The 21,861-nt window shown below is 39.9% G+C and overlaps 1 protein-coding gene across 4 annotated transcripts in view; it reads left to right on the top strand.

Moving 5' to 3' along the window:
• Positions 1 to 260: 260 nt before the first annotated feature.
• CASR (calcium sensing receptor) overlaps positions 261 to 21,861 on the top strand; it is a 72,417-nt gene continuing 50,816 nt past the window's right edge. For 2 of the 4 annotated variants that reach the window (XM_083826505.1, XM_083826503.1), the window contains exon 1: positions 261 to 495. The gene's annotated coding sequence lies outside the window, so the exon portion shown is untranslated. Of the gene's footprint in view, positions 496 to 2,277; positions 3,587 to 21,861 lie in introns of those variants that run through there. The other 2 variants (XM_083826502.1, XM_083826504.1) reach the window with 2 other exon arrangements.

A 21,861-nucleotide genomic window follows, 5' to 3' on the forward strand; every position in this document is an offset into this window, starting at 1 on the left:
CAGAGCTCCGGGCTCTGGTGCCAGCCCGGCGAGTGCCGGCACACACGCAGCACCCGGCGCATCGCTGCCCCGCGTGGGAACTTGCCCGTGGGGGCAGCCCCGCTGCAAAAAACCTTGGTGAAGCCGAGCAGAGGTGTCGGCTTCGCCCACCACCCCACGCCCGGCGGTGTGCCCGGTGCCCCGGCCGGGCTTTGCCGAGCCTCGGAGCGGGGCGCGCCCGGGCGGGTCCCCGCGGTCTCCGCCGCCCGCCCCGCCTGCGTGGCCCGTGGGAACGGGTCCGGGTGCCGGAGGCGGCGGGGAGGGCTGGGACGGGGCCCTGGCCAGGGGGTTCTCTCTCCCCCACCCCCCTCCTCCCCTCGCCGCCGGTTCCCGTGAGGCTGCAAGTGCCGCCGCGGCAGCTGGGGGGCCGGCGGGGGATGCTGCCGCCGCCCTGCCCAGCGCCGGAGTAAGGGCAGGCGCTGGTGGCGGCAGGAGCAGCCCCGGCGGAGGGACGAGGTGAGCGGGGAGCGGGGGCAAGGGGGCGGGTGAGCGCCCGGCAGCGGGGCCGGGGCGGGAAGCGTTGCCGCCGGGAGCAGCCCGCCCTTGCTGGGGGCTGGGGGCGCACGGTGAAGGGACGGGGCGCGGGGTCTGCTCCGTGCCCGGGAGGGGGGAGCCCGCAGGGCAGCGCAGCGCCGGGCTTGGGCTTTGGGTGTGCAGGAGAGCGGAGGAGCAGCGGGGTGGGGGAGCGAGTCGGGGGCGACGGGGAGCGAGGGGCATCCCCGGCTGACTGAGCCCGGCCGGCAGTGCCGGATGCAGACGTGACTCTTCGGATGGACCCTCTCCGCCTCCCCTCCCCAAATCTGGGGCAGGGTGGCTTGTGGTACAGATACGATCAGGCAAAAGAAGAGATCGCCGTAGAGCTCAGAGGTGTTTTCTCTGGCTGAAGTTATCTAGAAATAATATTGAGGCGAAGAACCGTAATTCAAAACAAAACTTTGAAGAGCAACAGGTCGTTTTACTGAAATCACACGTGGTGGGGAAAAATATCGCCTCAGGTTGTCCCGATAGAAAACAGCTAATAGTGATACCGTGTATACCGAATCATAAGCCTTGTTTGAGGAACTCCAAACAGTACTCAAAACAAATGTTACCGTACATCTGAAGAGATTTCAAAAAACTTAAGAGTCTTTCCTTAAAACCTTCATTCTTACTTCTGTGGATGTGGGATATGATCTTTAGAATTCATTTGATACATTTAATCGTTTGAAATGTTTCCGTTTTTGATGTTTTTCCAACCTGAAACAGACGGCCCAGTATGTGCAGACCTGCTCACTGTCAGGTTCTGCCCCCCCAAACCTGCCTCTGCGTGCTTACTGCACAAACTAGAATTAACCCTGCTGAACAACCCAGGCTGCACTCAGAGGAGCAGGAGACATAACGGACAAGCCAGTAACCCCACATATCCCAGCAGCACCAATGTGATGCTCCTGTTCTGTCATGGGTGTGGAGGAGAGTGGCTTTGCAAGTGCAGCCTTCCCTGATTTCTCAGTTTGGGTTGTGTCTCTATCACAGTCAGGACTTTTTTTGCCAGCTACTCGAGTTTCACCACCTGGTGTAAATGCAAAGAGGATGTGCTGGGAGGGGTGAGGTCAGGGGAATATTAGTGAGGCATTGCTAAGGCTAATTCCCAGACAGTGTAGTGTCCCTGAAAGTGTTTATGCTAATAGTAGGAATTAGAGTCCATAAATCCTGTTCTTGATTTAGGCTGGGGCTGGGCAGCTGTGGACTCTTCCCTCTCTGTCCTGCCTTTCTGCAGTCTCACCAAGCTGCATTACTAAGCTCTCCTTTCAATGAGAAATGCAAGTTCCAGCCCACGGGACAGGATCCGGTCCTGCTCCCAGTGAATCTTCTGGGATGTGGTCATTGATCTCAGTGTTGTGGTGTCTGTATCCATACTTCTTTTTTAGTTGTGAGAGGGGAAAAATATGGTTAGGATGATTATTAAGAATATTTTTGCCAAGGTGTACTGAATGGCAGTAAAAGGATCTGATGCCTGTTCAGAGGAAACATTTGAAGTCACCTACATATTTCCTAGGGTGATCCCAACTTAGTGCAAAGTGTGTGTTGGATCTCATTGCAGTATTTGACACCGAACTGTCCACCTATAATTTTTTCTAAGGTTAGTGGCAGAATGGGTGGCATCCAGGCAAAATTTTGGCATTGTTCTCAAAGCAGCAGTAGAGTGATATTGATGGAGAAGATTGTTTAGTTACTTTCCACAGTAAATTTTAAGGCTCAGTGGAAGATTCCAGGTCTGTCAGTCTGACATGCTTTGCACCATTCTCAAAAATAAATGCTTTCTTGATATTAGATTACCTTGTTAGAAATATCTTCTGAAATATAAGCAAAAATGTCAAATGAGACAGTAAGAGCTTTTCAGTATGCTCCCATCCCATCTGCATGTGTACTGGTGGCTGCAAACTACCTCTTCTGCATAAGTTGATGGACTTTCTCTGTCACTTATTAACTGCAAGAGTGAGGAATGCTTTACCTGCACTAATTTGTGCCAAGGATTGCAAGAACATTATTAATACTCAAAGTAGATTGAGGAGGGCATTGACAGAGTGGTAGCTCTAGTATCAAAATCTTCTCTTCTGATATATCAGGGCTAATTCCGTATGAACACATTTTATTCAGTTGAGAAAGTTAGGATGACTGAATTGCTCAGCTCACAAAATATGAGATTGTAATCTTTTCATGTGTATGTGAAATGCAAGTGAGAGCAATATGATCTAGTGACTTAATTCTAAAGACAATTCCAGAACTTGTTCTGGGTTTGGACACCGACCTTGAGCAAACTATTTCCTTTCAGTTTTCCTGTTTCAAAAGTGGGGTTAAGGACAGCATTTTATGTGGTCTTGTTGGAAACATCTCATCTAGAAATAGGGTTTTTTAAAGCACAATTGAATTTCCATGCCAAAAACTCTGTATTGTTTCAAAGCCTAATTACCATATGGGAACATGAAAGCAAAGGGAAGTTTCAGAATTTTCTGGTCCTTTTTCCCACCATGTTGAGGAGGTTTCAATTGACTGCTGTGATGCATAGGATCATGTGACTGCTTTGGTTTTGCATTCTTCAAGTGGATCTTACAACTAGGTCCCCTGTATCTGAAACTAGCTTTACTGATCAAAATCCTGTTTGCAATTGGAGGGAAAACTTCATGCTACTTAACTTGATACTTTCTAATCATCTGTAGTTAGCTTGGGGCACTTGGCATTGACATATTAACTTATTTCTGCATACAATTCATTGCACTGATGCTGAGTACTTTGGTGGACAAGATGCTGAACACCTGGGTGAGTGTATGATATGGGTATGGCAGTTAGTAAGTGCCTGGGTTGTTGGGTTTTTGAAAAATGTGTGGCTGGGGTGGGAGGAGGCTTTGGGTTTGTTTTTGTTGTTGTTTTGTTGTTTTGTTTTTAACACAAGTGTGACATTGTAGATACAGTCCTGCAGCATTCTCTTATGCAGAGAGTAAAGGCCATTGTGCTGTGTCCTAAGTCTGGAAGTAGATTTGAACCATTGCTCCCCAGGACTTCTCAAAGTGTAAGTACTCATGGTTATGGTGGCACTTCACATGCTAAGAGTGTCCATTACAACACCCACCATTTTGCTGCATTGCATTGGGAATGGGAACTTGTGGTGGCAGATAAAAAGAGAAGAAGAAAAAAAAGCCAGAGAAAAGAAAGAAGGAAGGAAGAGAAAAGAGACAGGAGCAAGGGTAGCAGTAATTCTAGCAAAGAGAATATTTTCCAGTGAGCAATTCTAAATGTGATGTAAAAAATAACAACTGAAAGTTTTATTTTACTACACAGAGCCCAGATTCTTCCTTTGATCTCTGTGCAAGCTTCCTTTTGGCATCTGTGGGAGATCAGTGGAAAGAGGGGAGTGTGTAGTCTTGAATTTATGATGCAGCCCATGAACAGTCATGAAACATAATTCAGTCCTCTCCAAAAATGAATACATAGCTGTGAGTCAGCTAGGAAGGTACACTGATGGTCCTGAAATAAAAAATAAAAATAAAAAAGAAACTCAGTCTCTTCAGAGACATCTCACCACCAAAATAATAGATAAGCCATCTGAATATACTGCTCATTGCAACTAAAATGTTGGCATCTGTTGAAATTAGCTCACTCTCTCTGCTACTGTCTGCAGGAATTCCTTTGTATGCTTGATTTGTGTAATAGTGTACACAAATAGACTATTTTTGAGATTTTTACTGGTAGTCAGCATCTAGAAACACAGTTACTTCAGCTTAATAAGGTAGGAGTGCATTAAATGGCCCATAATGAGTAACAAGAAATTCTCTACGCTTCCTTAAATTACAGGATCTGCAAATTTTAGTTTATTCTTAGTTTAGATTATTAGTAAATTTTAATAGTTGCACTTAAAACTTACAATTAGCAATATATGAGGATTAAGAGATATTAACAGATGCACCAACTACTCTGAGCAAACCAAATATACAAGAATTCATATAACTCTAGTCAGTTGACTACAGATGTTAATCATGAATAATCAAAGAACGTTTCTACTTATCTACAGAAAGTTTGCTCTAAGAAAGTTTGCATCAGGTTTGACACCTGATGCTTCTGTTTCTTTATTGTGCCGCTAATATACTTGAACGCTTGATATTTTGAGTTAAAATATTGGGAACCTAAGTTCTTTGGGATCCTTTACATACCTCTTATGAGAAACAGAACATTCAGGAGCAACCCAAAGCAAAGTCTAACATTAAATTGCTGGTGTAAATCACCTCTGCTGTAAAAAGCCCTCCCCACGTTCTGCTTTAAGTCTGCAAGTCCTTCTAGCACCATGATACTGCTCAGAGCAGTGTGCTGGGTTTTGCAAGCAGCAGGGCTGCTGACATGTTGCTGTTACCATTACTTCTCTCAGGAGGGCATGTCAGAAACCAGAATACTCGTCTATAATGTGCTCTGCAAACAGAAAAAGAGCTGGTCCTTGTTATAAAGTGCTGAGATTTTCCCAGGCAGATTAGGTGAAGGAGATGAAAGACATTTTATCTTTTCATTTCCTGTCATCATCTCTTCAGGGCAGAGTTTAACAGATATAGTCCTTTCCTCCAACTACCAAATAAACTGCATTTTCTGCTTTCTGTTCTCTGTACTTTGTTTTCATTTTGCAACGTTGCTTGAAAAGGTGACATTCATTCCCCATTTCTGTTTTTCCATCCTTTGTCTTACCAGTGGCATGACACCATTAATTAAGCATTTGTTTGAGAAGTTGCTTTGTTTGAGAATTGCCTGTGCAAAAGGAGCACCACTGAAGATAAGCTGTTGGAGGCATGTAGTATTATGGAGAGATTTCCTCCAGCCCCATTACTCCTAGCTCCTCTAGCACCAACTGGAAGCATGAGCAGGTGATGGAGATGGGAGCAACTGACTGTCTCAGTGAATGTGCAACAAATCTGTGCCTCTTACACTAGCTTTTAGTGTCAAAGTGTTCAGCAAATTTAGAAGGTCTTCAGGAGCATCCACTCATGGCTGCATTCACATGGTCCATTGCACACAGATCTCCACAGAGGCAAGGCAGAAAGAGAGCATGGGCTTTGGTGATGATGGGGTTCACCAGTGAAGTTACAGATCGGGGACAGAGGTAACAGATTTCATGTTCATCCAGCATTACTTAAATTCATCTTTGAGAAGCCTGAGATGATGTAGATCTTGCACACAATTTCATCAACACCCCTCCCTCTTCCCAAAAATGTTCAGGGTCCTTTAAAATACACAGTGACTGTCATTTTAGATGCACAACAGTACACTGCCTAGCCCACAGCTGCTGTGTCCTGGAAGGGTACGGATCTTCTGTAAGTTTGGTGTTATCTCTGCCAGGCTGGTGCAGTTTTCTCTGATATTCTAACAGCACACTGTGTAGGCAGGCTTAAGTATCGAAAACAGTGTCTCAGTAGTTGGTGCTTTTGGCAGGGATTGCCTTCTAATTCCCATCTTTTTTCACCTCTCACCTCATTGCTATCACATACAATGCACATTTCTGCTCTGTTCTTTGGCCTCACTTGAGAATTGTTGGAAGCTCTATGGGTCTACACGCACCACATGCAGTCCACTATGGTAGCTGTTTTCAAGGTGAACTGCTTAGCTGCATGCATTTTTAAATATTTTGAACATTGTTCAATTGGTATTTGTAAGGAACTTCTGACTAACCCTGAGCGAGCCAGCCATCCAAGCCCTGCAATACTAAACTAGTTTTCAGATCTATCTTTCTTTGTTTAAATTTTACAACATATTCTACCTGTAGCCTTTGAGGAGGAATTTAACTAAACCATATCCAGTCTACATCAAGCAGTACACTCACTCTATGCCATGCACTGGGGCAGCTTGCTCAGATGTTGTTCTCTCTATACAAGGGTTTTGAAAGTATTTTGAATAATGGAAGTAGTTCCTTCCAGGAGACTTCATATTAGAAAGGCAACAGTTCCCAAAGGACAACTAAGGACAACTAACCTACACCACATTTAAGTCCCACAAATACCATGTGTCATGGTATTTGTGGGACTTCATATTCATATACTTTGCAAGACTGTCATATTCTTGCATAAATGATAAAACATCAAACGCTGCTGATGAGTTTTCTCTATTTAGTAGCCTTCAGTCTAAGGAAAAAGCATAGATTTATAAACCAAGATGTAATCCTAAATCTTCCGCTGCTTTTATTATGATTCCAGGCAACCTGCCTACAGTCCTTATTTTACCATAGGAAGACAACTGTAATTCTTCTGTTTTATGAATTAGAGATTGAAGGGGCTGGATCTAGTTAGTGGATGACAACCTGGATATAAAGTTGGTTTCTAAACAACAGAAATAGTTTCTACCCATTGCACCACAACATCCTTTAAATACATCACTCTATATGTTACCCTTGTCTAAAACATTGTAATAAGGACACAAACATTAATAGCAACAGTGATGTGTGAATCTATAGGTGAATGTAAAGGCATGAATTTTTGATATGATTTAGACTTATGTTTTCAATAAATACACCAATAAGAGATTCTGCTGCTTTTACTTCCCAGGACAGTGTTAGGTTGAGTAATTGTACCAGCTAGCAAAGGTAAACTGCTGCTTCCATTTCTTGGAAGGCTTGTTTGCACATTTAATGGTATCTGATGTATCATGTCCATTTTCATGGACATTTGCATACCTACACCTCTGAAAAGCTATCAAAAATCTCTGCTTAATCTTAAGGAGAAGCCTTTGCCCTCCTCTCTCCACAGTTAGATCAGAGCATGTATTTTGAATATGCTGCCTCGGAGCTTTCAGTTTGAGAACTTTGGCAGAGTCTCTCTATGAAGAGGTGCAGGAGGCATAGCGTCAATGTGTTAGCATGCAGAGAAGATATCTTTACCATCCAGGGCTAGGCAGCATCTGAGTGATACTTTGAGGGTGGAAAAATTTCTGTGCCTGAAGTGGATAACAAGTATCTCAGGAACATTTGAGCATTTGAGCTTCAGTTCCTTGGTATTAATAACTGCAATTGCTTCCTCTTCTGGACTGTGTGCAACATTTACTGTATTTGTTTCACTGTACTTATGTGTTGACATTTCGATCCACGACCATGAGAGTTAGAAGTGTTTAATTTAACTGGAAATTGTGATTCAAGTTAAAACACCTGGTTCCTGATCAACAAAGTCACAGGTACATTCTTGCTGAGTTCATGCTCTGACCATAGATGTATCTGTAGCTCTATGTCTGGAATCTCATACAGGCAGAGTCTATCAACTTTTATTGGAAAGAGACAGATTGAAGCAGGTCTATGAGGTTGTTTTGCTGTAGCTATTGTTGTTGCTTTCATAAAGTTTATTTAAGTTTTCATTTGGGGCGAGGAAGTATTTTATGACGGAAGAGCAACAAATATTGGGTGCAAGGTACTCTGAATGGGGAGGAGTTTAATACAACTAGAAATACTGATACATTCTGGTGAGGGTCATGGATGAAATATATGGGGAGAAGAGGTACAGAGGTTCTCCATGTTGTTGGACACCTTCCATGCAATGATAGAGCTGAAAGAATTTAGGTAGGGGCCTGGATCTAGCCAGATTTCAGTACCTGTCAAACTGGAATTGCTCTGGTTGAATTTAGATGTCTGACATTACGTCTACAGTGCTGAACAAGGTAGCTGGGCAGAGTAGTGTGATGAGAGGTCCTGCAGTGGTACCTCTAAAACCAGCAGTAGCGAGAGGGTCTGGAGCAGCTGTGGAATCCTGAAAAGAAGCAACCGTGGGTGGGAGTTGAGGTAGGCACACCACTGGCACTGCCTGCTCTCTTACAGACCTGTCCAAGTGAAATGTGAAAAGAACTTTGTACCTTTCATGGCTATGGGAGTGTGCGAGGTCACTGAGGTAAAACTAAGGACTGCAAGCCTGAGTGCTCCCCGTTTGCTATTTGTGTAAGGATATCACAACTTTTTTGTATTTAATATGTTGTTCCTTTCTCTCCTAATAAACTGTTCCTTGCTCTGTACATCAGCACATTATTTGTAGGAGTAGACTTACTGCCTCTTAATGACTCTGAGGAGTAACACTTAGTTGCCATGATTCTAGGTGAGGACTTGAGTTGGTGATGGCTGCATTTGACAACATTTTTTAAGAACCTGTGGGGTGGTGACAGTGCGTGGCAAATGATACTAAAGATCCAAAACCACAATATTAAAAGCCATAGTTTAGGTACTGACATACTCTCCTCTGAATGACATCCTGGGAGAAGAGATTATTGACAAAGATTATTACTGTGGAATAGATTATTTTAATGCCACTATATCAAAGTAATTTAAAGATTTTATTCTGAAATGTCTTCTTCCTGAAAGTTTTATGGTTTTGCCAAATTATCTCTCATGTAAGCAATACTGTGATATCTTTACCGTTTGCGATTTTTAGAGTGAAATTTTATTCTGGGATGTGATTTCTAATAGTCCCATTTTCTTATTCAATACATCTGTTGTTATATTTATCAAGGTGAGAGCTGCACTTACAAAAGAAAAAAACACATCCTGAGCGCTGTGGTTTCTATTAGCATTGCAAAACAAGCAGAGCTGACACAACTATTTGTACCCTCTCTTTTCATTAGCATTGCCTAGAAAATTACTGACTTTTAAGTGGCAGTTGTAACACCAGACAGGAGAATATGGAAGAGCATAGGTGACACTGAGGGCACAATTTGTTCTAACAACTTGTTGTTGTTGTTAACAATTTGCAGACTGGAAGGTAATCTTGGAGCAATGACCATTAAAAATAATAATATATTACAAATTATGAAGTGAATGCACTTGCACGCAGTACATGGAATATTAAGATTTTGTTTTTATCATAGCTTTTTAAAAAAGCCCTACATTATGTGGCCTTGTCTGAAAGCTCTCCTCGTAGTAAATCACAGCATATTTAAATAGCTGCCTCAGAAACAAGAAGATATGGCTGAATTGATCCAGGATTTGAACATAAAATTCTAGACAGTAAAAACCATTGACAATGGCTTGGCATCCAATATTGTCTTTCATCAAAAGATCTGAAAAAGCTTTTAAAAATGTATAATTATAACATAATGGGTTTCCGTTTTGTATCAAGGATTATCAAAATATAAAAAATATACAACAATAATTTTCAGATCTCTATTGTTGGGTACTCGTGTTCATATTATGATTCATGTTATTGGTCTAAATACGGGTTTAGATGGCAGTTTGCATTCGAATTTGAAAGTGGTCTGATTTCCAGGCCCAAAGATGACAGGGAGAATTTTCCGTGAGCATATAAAACATTTAAAAACCTATTTTATTTATTTTTGCCCACTGATATCTGTGCTCTTGAATTTCTTTTTTGCTTTAAATAATTTGTCTTTACTTCAGTTTGTAGTCACCAGCTAACAAAGCCCTATCATGGTTAAGCTAATAATGTAGCATCTTCTTCAGAAGCAAAGCAACTAGTAAAGTTATTCAGGCAACATCACAGCAACAATAACGAGGAAAGAAAAAGGACATAATTACTGGTTAAGCGTCTAACATAGCAGTGCCGTTGTGTACCCAACAATGCACATTTCCTCCTAGGTTAAGTATTTTGGGTGAGCAAGAGTTCACGTCCTGTTGGAGAAAGGGATTATGAGATACATCTCTCTTACTTAAAGAAACAGTTTCACTAATAAAGCTGACAGTGGGGTTAGGTAACTCATGCTCTAATCTTTTTCTTTTGGTATTGTGGACTGATAGAAGTCAAAGATGAACACAGTGACCCTAAGGGATCTCTCTGCTTTGCCTATGTACTTTGTCCAGTTTAAATTTAAGTGCTCTCATGTTAATATTTTGTCGCTTTTCATCCAAAAAGTTTGTGGATTACAGTTTTAAGTTGTTTCTAAAATTTAGAGACCAATCTCCTGAGTACCTGCTAACTCCCTTAACTTTTTCTGTAATTAGAGAAAATACCCATGGGAGTTAAAGATAACCTTCCCCCAGTGGTACTCAGTTGTTAAAAACCCTGTCGGAATCATGGGCAACTGAGTGATGCAGAGTGATCCTGTAGTTATACAGCAGCATGCAGGGCTGAAGCTGGCCTCCCTGTTTATTACTGGATTTGGGGAAATGCAAAGATGTCATAAAGTTATTTCTGTTTCACCCCATCCCATCTGGCCTTATGCCAAGAACATCTTGGAGAATCTGGGCATGACTTGTACAGCAACATTTACTTAACGTGTAATTGTTTGTTGCAGCTCGTAGTTCCTCCTCAGTTAAATGTTTAACCTACAGGTTGTAACAGATGCCGAGATTCATTGCTTTCCACTATCTTTATTTTTCATTAATAAAGTAATAAAATAATTTTATACATGTATTGTGTAGATCTTAAAAAGGTAAAAAATAAATCTGTCTTCCACTGCTTACTTAGTTTGCAAGTCTTGAGAGTTTGTTGGAGTCCTGACATCTGTTTATCCTGGTGCATGTTTACAGTGCAACTTAAATGGTTTAGAATAATCATTATATGAAAAAAATATATAGATTTCCTCACTCTGAACAAAATTTATAACTATATCAAATGGCAGGTCTAATCCTAACTCTGATTCAATATACCTCTATTTTTCCTATGACTGAAGAAACAGAAAGATCTTGTGGTTCTTCTGCAGATTGTTAAATGAACTATCCTACAACCATTTCTTCCAAAAAATTCTGCATGCTCCAAGATACTACAGTGATACTTACAAAATGATAATAACAGCTGCTTGACATGATATTATTCTAGGAATACTGTATGAGTGTATAAATAAAAATTATATGATAATGCAAATCTCATCTAATTGAAAAATGAAACAATGGACAAATAGATCTGTACAGACTTTAGCTCATGCTGTGGAGCTGAGCTAGCTAATTTTTCAGTTCAGTTCTAGTTCAGGTGCTGCCATGACAGAAGTTGTTTGAACTCATTTAAACAAAGAGGCAAAATAATCATTCAGGTTCAGCTCGGATTTGGAGAAAAGCTCCTGCTCTTGCATCCTAATTCCAGAATCATTTAATCACACATAAGTAATCAGATTATTACTAATAGAATATAAGTAAAATTAATAGCAGATTTTGAAATTTTAATTAACTTTACACAGATTTAATACTTATTTATAAATTTTTATCAGTAGTAAATTTCCTTTGCTGTTCTTCATGTATTATTCACTATTCCGTAGTCTTAAAATATTATTAGTTTAGAAGTTAGAAAACATCTATGCAACTAATGGATCCTTTCAAGGTTACATGATACCAAGAGAAAGAAATTTTCTTATTTTTCTGAACAACCCTTTTGTATTCACAAAATAGAATAGAGCTTGAACCAGACATGCTACTTCAACTTTGTCTTTACCTGCCTTTTGAGCATTTCAGGTAAGCTATGTTATTTAAAAATTGGTATTAAAATAATAATAAATAAATAAATAAAATATCTGTAACTATAATAATCATATGAATGCATTACATTGAACATGCTTTGAAAAATAGTTTAGAGATTATGCCAACTGGCACTGCAAGACTTGAGTGACAGAGACTGAACTCTCTTTTCAAAACTGACTCCAGGTCAGGCTTTTCAAGTCAGAGAATTGATGCTCTCTTGTGAGCAAATCAACACTTAGTTTTGTCTGGTTAACTGCTCATCAGTTTTTTTATCCTGAATTATGGATTTGCTACAGAACATATGAATGACCTGTTGAAAGATTTGCAGGTAGCAATTAAGTTGGGAGCTACATAGATTGCCATGGAATAAGATGGCAAGTAAAGAGGGTGGGATGTTCCTCTTCTCTGATGAGATTCAAACTGTGTACTCTTTTAATCTAACTTCTGGCTTTTGGTACTGTGCATTTTTCTCACTAGGATCCTGAATTTCCTATTGTCAAACCTTTTCAATATTGGTAAATTTGGTTCAGACTTCTTGCTGTGTGGTTTGACCAGTGGCAGACCACATTTGAAGTTCATGTTCTGCAAGTGTATGTTCTTCAGTCTACTTTAAAAGCCTAGCTTTGGAGACTTCATCTGGGGGTCTGAGCAGTTCGCCAGCTTGTCTGGGTGTGTTCATGAGCAAAATGGTAGAATACTATAGTCATGTGTGAAGAGGGATAAGGGAGATTTGAGGTGTTTTCAGTGATACTCATCTGAAAAATAAATGAGGGCAGGATTTAACAGAAAACGAAATTATTTAAATTAAATCATGGAAACATATAGAAGTTGTATCGGAAAGGTGGTGGGTTTTTTTGTTGTTGTTTATTGTTTTGTTTTGTTTTATTTTTGCAAATACACAGTATAGTTTGGGGTTAAAATACAAAGACCCACTTCACAATTGAATTACAGTAATCTAAAGTTTGGGTGGTTCAAGTCTTTCAGCCAAGTCAGCACCAAGCAGAGATGGCTGATCTCCAGAAACTGTGTGTTATAGACAAGTGTCCACGTCTCCAATGTCCATGTTTGTCCTGAGCAATGTTTCTGACATTTCTGGCTTAAAACTTGGAAAGGTCTTGTAATTCTTCTGACGCTGAATGGAAAAATATCTTAAGTTCTGCCAGCATTCACTACATAGGGATTATTTATTTATTTATGACATAGCTTTGTTATAGGGGTGGCTGTCTTGTGGCTTTGGAACTGAATGACACCTACATGGTAAATAAATACATCTTGGACAGGTGTAAGCCAAACTCCTGCCACTTTTCAGCAAGACTTAGATTCTCAAGGGTGAGATTTTTATACTTAATACCTAAACATTTGATTAGGAAGTTACTGGGCAACATTTGATTAGGAAGTTACTGGGCTTTTCAAACACACCTAATTATCTAGCTCTTTCTGACTTCAGTTCTCAAGTCTGAGGACCCTTGTCTGGAGTGTCCATTGCAATGGCAAGTGATTGTGGTGTGACATAAACAATTAGCATCTCTTTGATTAAACTGTAGTCCAATGTGTTCAGTGAGAGCACTGAATCTCCACTTCTTAGTTTCAGTTGTCATTTCCATGTCCTATTGTTATCAAACACTGTAACCATGTTTATTCAGCAACTTTTTTTGGTGGGGGGGGGGATGGCGGAGAGGGGAGAAGGGGGGAGAAGTTGTTTTAGATATATGTCTATATTTTACAGATGTTCTGGCTTAGGAAAAGTTGTACTACCTGCAATGATAGATCCATTTCAATGTGTGTCAAATGTATTAATAGTAAAAAGCATTTAAACAGATGCCTCTCTCAAGACCAGAAATTCTGAAGGTGATGGACCTGTGTAACTATATGGGTTTGGCACCAGTATTCTTGCAAATGAGACATCAGAATTTACCCTAAAAACTACGTGGTTTAAAAGCTGCAGGTAAAGTTTAATTTGCATATTTTTACAGGCCTTATATGATGCTAACTTTATCCAACATGGCTATATCCCAGAAGACACAGCATAGGTGATAGTCTTAGTAGTGAGGCCAAACCCAGGAACAGCTGATTGACAGGCAGAGACAGTGCTTCACTGCTGAGTTTACATGATTTTAAATACATAAATGTATTAATGAAACATGTGAGTATAAATATCTGTTTATGAACTATAAATTCAGAAATATTAATCACACAAATCACACAAGTACATAAATAATTGTGATGGTGTCTAACTGATAGTTTTTGGCAGAAGATATGGTAACAAAAAAAACACGGTAAAGACAACTGAGTTAAAATGGCTTACCTTTGAAATAGGAAAAAGAAGAGCTGAACTTGCATTTCTGGATTTCAGCAGTGTTCCTTATTTTTTGTCTCCTAAGTACAGTTTCAGCTTGGTCTGTTCCTGATGGTCTTACCATGTGCATAACAATATGTTTGTGAGCACTTTCCCATCTCCATCCTTCAGCTAGGATAGAAAGAAAAAGCAGTACACAGTGGATACTGTATGACTGGTGTAAACTGGTGCAAAACTAAAGAATCAGAGAAAATATTTCTACCCAGGGATATAGCAGGCTTACAAAAGTGATTTATTTATTTTTTAAGAAATGACAAATAATCAGAGCTATAAGAATATTTATTGCTAATGATGAAACTTACTGGTAGAAATATGAAGTCCTTTTGCATCAGTGCTTCAACAACTTAAAACTGTTGAAGATGAAGGTGAGACTTGAGGTGGAAGGTTAATTATTGCAGCTCAGTGTATCTTGTTCTGAAATAACCAGCAATGATTTCTGCTGAAGAGAGAGTCCAGGCAAGTCATGTAGAGGTGTGGATCTATTGTTCTCTGTATCTGTATATAAATCTTGGTGCTCTTACTGGGAGCCTGATAATCAAAATAATATACTTTTATAATATTCCCCTCTTATTAATCTATCTCTAAGATAATATTCTTAGGATAACAGAAAACTTTTCTGTCTCTCCAGAAAACCCTTTGTGGCTTCCTATAAACTCTGAAGACACTCACTGTCCCTTGATACTGATGTTCCAGACAGAGCTATTACTGCTGAGCCTCCAGACAGAGAAATTGAATTTACAGGCTCACTGTTTAAAGGCTTCAAAGAGCTGAAGGGATGGAGAGAGTCTGGCATGGAATAGTATACTTTTCCTGATTTCACTTTACAGAAATTAAATAAACATTTACAAATAAAATCATGAAAACATTTATTTTAATTAGGTGCATAAGCATTAGCTGTTCATTATATCCTCCCACCTGCACATTGTGGGGAAGAACCATTTGTCTTCCAAGAGTGTGGAGGTGAGGCAAGACTTCATTTAATGTTCATTAGGAAGTCATGGATCCTTGGAGAGAAGCTATGAGAGGAGTATACAGTGTTATTACCATTATACGGTATATATAATAATTTTCTCTTCCTTTATTCTACTGAGAAGCAATGATTCATTTTCAGTATAATCCATCCTCCACTGAAAAGGTCAAAGCTAATTGCTATCTCTCTATTTACTATCTTGGGAAGCAGAAGTTTCTTTTGCTTCATCCAATACACAAGGAGTAAAAGACTGAGCGAGAAATCAAGCCGTCAAGAAACAGGGCATATACACTGGAAATCTTCCTGATAAAGTGTACCTCCTCCTACTGTTTTCATAGCCACGTTTTTGTTGCTAATAAGTTGAGCTCAGAAAGAGGTTATAAATGCTAATGTTAGATTTTTGTTCTCCTTGATTCCCTGCAGAAACCAATTTGGGGGGGGCGGGGGGGTAGGTCTGCTTCGTTCGAAGTTGTTTCCTTCAGCTTTCCAAATATCAAGAGAAATGAGCATGCTGTCCTCTTAAGATTTAGGAGTAGCCTTGACAATTAATAATTAAAAGGTGATTGGGCAAGGTCTTTTGCAAGACATTTTAGCAGTGTTTTCAGACATAATTAAAAAATAAATAAATGGGAGAGCGTAACAGTTTGATTAAAATTAGCTGCTCCAAGTCACTTTCTTTGACTATTGTGATGGTACTTTTTCACTGTCTTGCTGGTATTTTCATAGAGTTTTCCAGATTGCAAAAATGCAGATTTGCTCAAGTGAATTTCTGTGGTACATCTTAGGTCTCTCTTTTCAATAGTGGGAAGGGGAATTATATGACCATTTTTCCATTGACAGATTGATTTTAAGATTATTTCCCTTTGCTTTGTATCACGTTAGCTTTTTTATCAAACTACAGATCTGGTAGACTTGGGCTTAGCAAAGGCACATTCTGAGTATTGAATGTAGAGTTAAAAAGCAAAGAAAATTGTACATTACTTTATTGAGAAACCTCAGGAGGGTTAGAGAATGAGTTTTCTGGTGCTGCATTTGCACTTCCTGTTGCAAATGTAGTTAGCTCTCTTAAAAGTGAACTATAAATGAAATGACCTCTTGCTAATCTATATTTATTCTTCTTTTGAGGCTTTGTCTTTGTTCTGTTCAGTTTCTAAGTCAAAACAAAATATCACACCATTGCTAACACTGCAGGTTTAGCCTACTATCTGAAAATCAAGCTGGGCTTGTTCTGCTTCACTACAGTAGCACCCACAGCACAAGCACTCTGGATCTGGAATTTATCAGGGCTTTTTGTTTATGTTCAAGACAAGTATACACGTGACCTAGACTTCAACTTTTACAATGCTGACACTATAGGAAACACTTCCCTTGTCAGTAAATTGATATGTCAACACCAGTAGTTACAACACTTATAACCAGTGGCAACTTTTTTCAGTTTCTCTGGTAACTTTTTTAGATACTCTAAAACAGCTGCCTAAACAGCTGAAATGTGAAAGCTCCGCTGAGGAGTTAATTCCTCAACAGCCAAAGTATAGACAATCTGCAGCATAATGCACTATCACATCATTCTCATTTCATGACAGTGATATGTATGGCGCACACACTCTATATACATGTTGGCTTTCAAAAACGTTATGCTCTGAGGAGCTTGCAGCAAAACTCTCATGAGATAAGTACCCTTCCTTTACCCAGATGCTATGCATGTCCTTTGCTACACATATAATCACAATAAACAAGGCTGTGATTGCATCCCCTGAAAAAATGTGTTTGAATTCTTGAAGATCTTTTAAATCTATCAAATCTCTGGGTTTAAGTTTGTTGTTTGCATCTCCCTGTGGAAGTCTAGGGAGATAAGAAGAGAAAACAGTGACTTAGCTGCACTTGGGATTCTCGCCAGTCTTTGTGAGATGGAAAATTCCTTCCTAATTCCATATCTGACTTTAAATTTGACCCTCAGCATGTGAGCAAGATAGGCCAACACACACACTTCAGAAAAGAAAGAGTCTTTGTGTCCTAACAGGAATCTGGTGCAACTTTTCCAATGTCCTAGTCTGGCTGCTGCCGATCAATGAAGCTTTGTCTTCCCTCAAACATCCTAGGATGTGTGGGTAAATTGGGCATCAGAAAAAAAGAGCTGTTCTCTACCTCCTTCAGGCCGTCAACAGAAACCTTGAAACATGAGATTTGGTTGTAGTGTTCATCTCAATGCAGAGTTACCAGAAAGATGAGTTTATGGAGCACAATTCAGAAAGCCACTGGTCACCATCGGAGAGTTGTAGTTTATATATTCCAACGTTAGTGATCATTTATACATGAAAATTATACTCTTCACTGCTAGCTTTTGTGTTCTCAGTTTTTAGCAAAACCAGTTTTATTTTGCTATCTAGATGACTAGTTAAAAAATATTGAGTAGACTCAAAATGAGACTGATCTCCAACTGATCTCTATAGAAATGCCCCCACTCATTGATATAATGCCTTTAAAAAACCTTTGAGATATCTCCATAAATTAGTTTTGAATCTTTCTGTTAATTGCAATTTTCAAATGCGTTTGCTCATATGCCTTGGAGAAGTCCATTTGGTACTCTACACAGTTGCATTTATCAAGCAGCTTCTCATAATAAAAATAGTATAGGGGGAGGTGGGGGACACAAGACGATTCATGTTAATTTCAGTTTATCCTTTCTGATTTTTAGAAAGAATGTTAACTTAATTGATTTCATTATTGTATCCACATTGATATTGGGGTACAATGCCTAAAATTTCCTGGGCATTCCTTCTTTAGTAATTATTTAACACCTAGATACATTTGCAGTTCTCTGGCCCTTTGGAATTTTCCCCGTTTTCCATGAGATGTTCAGTATCAACATCAGTGGTTCGAAGAACTCCTCATACAGTTTATGTAAGACTCCAGGCCTGTTGATTTGAAAACATTTAATTTTAGCAGATCTCATCTCACATCTCTTTTTATTACCTACAGTGAATTTTGTTGGGCTGAGGTAATATGGGATGATACATTCTCCAGCTTCATTCCAAGGACAATTTTGTCCTTGTGCAAAGGACAAAATGTTTATTGGATATTGCCACTTTTCTGGATTGCCATTTATAGTTTTATCATCCACACCTAGCAATGGGCTCATGGCCAGTCTGAAGCTTTTTCTAATATTTATAAAAATATCTTTTTTCTCTCATAAAACTCTGTTAACTATTAGTATTGCCTTGATTTTATTAAGTTCCCTCATAAGTTCCCTGCATATTTTATCTTATAAATTGTTACTAACATTTACTTTCCCCTTTCTTCCATGCTGCAGATAAGTGTTTTACTGTTTTATTGTCATCTTCTAGCCCAGACAGCTTCTGGTTTAGTATAAATATTTTTGTACTTAGAAGTGCATTTTTGGCTTGTGATTGGATACACTTAGCACTTTATTTTACATTTCCCATTTGATTTTACACTACCAGTCAATTGGGCTAACAATCATCCTAAACTTTGGAATTTTGTCCTGTGTAAAGTTCCAAGTCTATATTTTGGAACCAATCCTCTATTACTGATTGATGACACATTCTGCTTGCACGTGGTGACTCTACCAACATTATTAGTACCTAGGCAATTGCCAGTTCAAGGCAAGCAGTTACACCATCTACTCCACCAGAAACACATTTGTGGCTGATCTATTCTAGCTTTGACAGGGAAGTGTCTGCATTACCACAGGAGCCCTGGTAAACTTAACAGTCATTTTGTTACTGTACACTTGAAAGATACAGCACATACTTTTTAGCAAGAGCCTGATGACACAGTTTATTTCAAGTTAGCAAGGAAATTGTAATAAGAAGTAAATTATAATAATAAGAAAGCTTTCACTGAGGAGATGAGTAAAAAGTCATTAGGAATGATTCCAGCAAGATTCCAAAAGGAGGCAAAAGGTTGCCTAAAAATCCTTTTTTTTTTTTTTTTCCTACCAGCTGCTCATTCTTATTCTGTGCTGTTTGCTGTTGGATCACAGCATTTCTAAAACGTCATCAATGAAGATGCATTCTGATCTTCAGGTTTATCTTTGGGTGGAGGCGAGCATGGGTCATTACCTGGTCTTGCACTTGTATCGTTGCTGGAGAACAGAACCCTAAATGAAGGGGTGAGGTACCTTTTGAAGCTTAATAATGGGCTGTCTCTTGCCTCCCTCCAGTTCTTTTCCTGAGATTTCCAGAGGGCAGAGATAGCATTTCTTCCTTTTGGGGATTTATAGACTGCCATGAATAATCATAGGAGCAACTCAAGACCAAGCAGTATGGTTCTCCTTTTGTAGGGAGAAAAAACCTCCCAGGTGAGAGGAAAGTATGGCCAAGAAATGGTGAACAAACATTGATCCTTGTGGGTTCCTTCCAGCTCAGATAGTCTATGATTCTATGATTTGTTTTATGACGTGAGCTCACAGAGAAGTCTGTATCTTTCACAGTGACTCCTGTCACCAGAGTTGCCTTGTTTCCCCTCCCACGTAGCTAATGAAAGCACCCTACCAATGCTGAGAACTATTCAGAGATGGAGTGAAACTCCATGGATGGGGGCAGGGGTCGGGGGGAATTTGTACCCATGGAAACCATTACTGGAAGTGAAATGCATGTCTAAGTCTGGCCCTGTCCTGGCATGCCTTCATTAGCTATGTTAACCCTGACAGCAGCACCACTAGTCAGCACAATTCCTTTTATAAACAAAGATATATGCATAAATATCTAGTCAAGGTAGGAAATGTGTTTGTTTTTACTTTTACTTTTCTATTCTATTCTTTTCTTTTCTGTTCTTTTTCCACTTGCTTAAATAAGCACCACAGAGCTGTTTTTTTATCACGCTCCTGCTCCTGCATTTTTCCAACCCAATTAGGCCATTACCAGGGCTAAATGAGGCATGGAGCCTCCAAAAGTCACACCGTCGTTCCGGAGATGAAGCGCGTATAGCTGCAGAGTTGGCAGGCAGGTGAGGTGGCTGGGGCTCACTGGAGTGTGACCCTGACTGTTTTTGTGTTCCAGAAAGATCACCTTCAGAATGAGGTGGGGAGGGGAGAGGTCAAATTAAAATATTACTTTAAAAGAGCACCGTGCTCACTAGGGGTTGCGATGTTGTGGTCAAATGATGTGGCTGTGTTTGCTAGGGATGCACAGATGATCCTGCTTACCTCAGGCCTATGTAGATTCTTTGGGCCAAGGTACTCCAGGCCCAGTGGCTCCTTTGGCAGGAGTGCCAGCTCACAGTTCCCTGTCCACAGTCTCTTCTGATTTCTGAACAACATGGGGAAAAAAAAAAGGGCTGTGAATGTGAAGACTGTGAAAGCCATCGTATATCTTCCTGGGGTTCTGACATCAGTTTTCTCCTCACTGGTCAAGAGCCCCATCCCTGCCACAGCCTGCCCACAGGCCTGTAGTGCTCCTGAGCAATCCCACTGTGTAGGGGGATGATTGGTACAGCAGCCAGGCTCCAGCTTACAGTGTTTGGGTCATTCGTACTCTGCCAGCTTGTGCAGTAAAGCAGAGCATTCTTCAGCACTTTCCATGACACAAAAGACTAGATTTGCTTCTATCCCCAGGCTGCTGGGAATTTTTTGTGCTAGATATGGAAAGGATGCAGGGATGCAGAGGAAAGGGTCATCCATCCTGCAATGATGTACTGATAATCCTTGCCAATCTTTCTTCAGTAATGAATTGGAAAAACTTATGTGTCTAACGAAAGGGGGAAAAGGTCTCCATTAGAAAAATAAGGAATGCAAACTCTAGCAATTAGACTCACCAAAGACAAGCTTGGGATCCCCTGCTTTATTTCAGAGAGGAACTCTGACAGAAAGGATGATGATTTTCTGTCCTATACTGTTTTAAACACATAAGTTTTTGTGTGCTAAAAGAAAAATAATACTTGCACTTTTATGCATTCTGTTTTTGTACAGAGAAGAGTGGATAAAGTCCTTAGCTCAAAGTGCAGATTAATTTAGAATTTGAATATTTTCCCTTTTCCACAGCTTCACCTCAGTTCTGCTGCCTTCACTGACACTGAGCAAGATGTTGATTATTTTATTCTAAAACTGACTTATAGGGTTGATATTCACAAAACTGCTTAGGATATTAACCAGCTGTTAACTAGTGGAGCTAGAAATATTTCTTGAGACACTAATGCTATAATTGTCTAGCACAGTATTGTTGAAGCATATATACACTGAGTACTGCAAGATCTCACACCAAATGAGGTATGAGGTCTCAGACCAAATGAGATGCTGCTTTGAATAAAGATGGCAATTTCTATAACTCTCATACATTACAGGGCAGAAAGCATGCATCTGTAGGGTTCAAAATTAATTCTGTAAATAATCTTTAGCAGAATATTGAAAAAATGTTTGAATTAGTCCTCCTCATCTTCTACAATTAATCATGGAAAGTTTCCTTGCAAACTTGTAAAAAATATAGTACATCCCTGCAAAGGGCAGGTGGAGCAATAGGGGAGAGCTATGCTGGGTGCTTGCACATTGCTGCTTTGGATTTGGTACTGCCAGTACTGGCTGCATGTCATGGGTCTTTGTTATCTCATTGACATCTTTAGCAGGGAAGTGGAGCTCCACAGAACCAGCCAGCATTT

This window comes from Anser anser (assembly GCF_964211835.1).
Source record: "Anser anser genome assembly, chromosome: 1".
In the NCBI taxonomy this organism is placed as follows: domain Eukaryota; kingdom Metazoa; phylum Chordata; class Aves; order Anseriformes; family Anatidae; genus Anser; species Anser anser.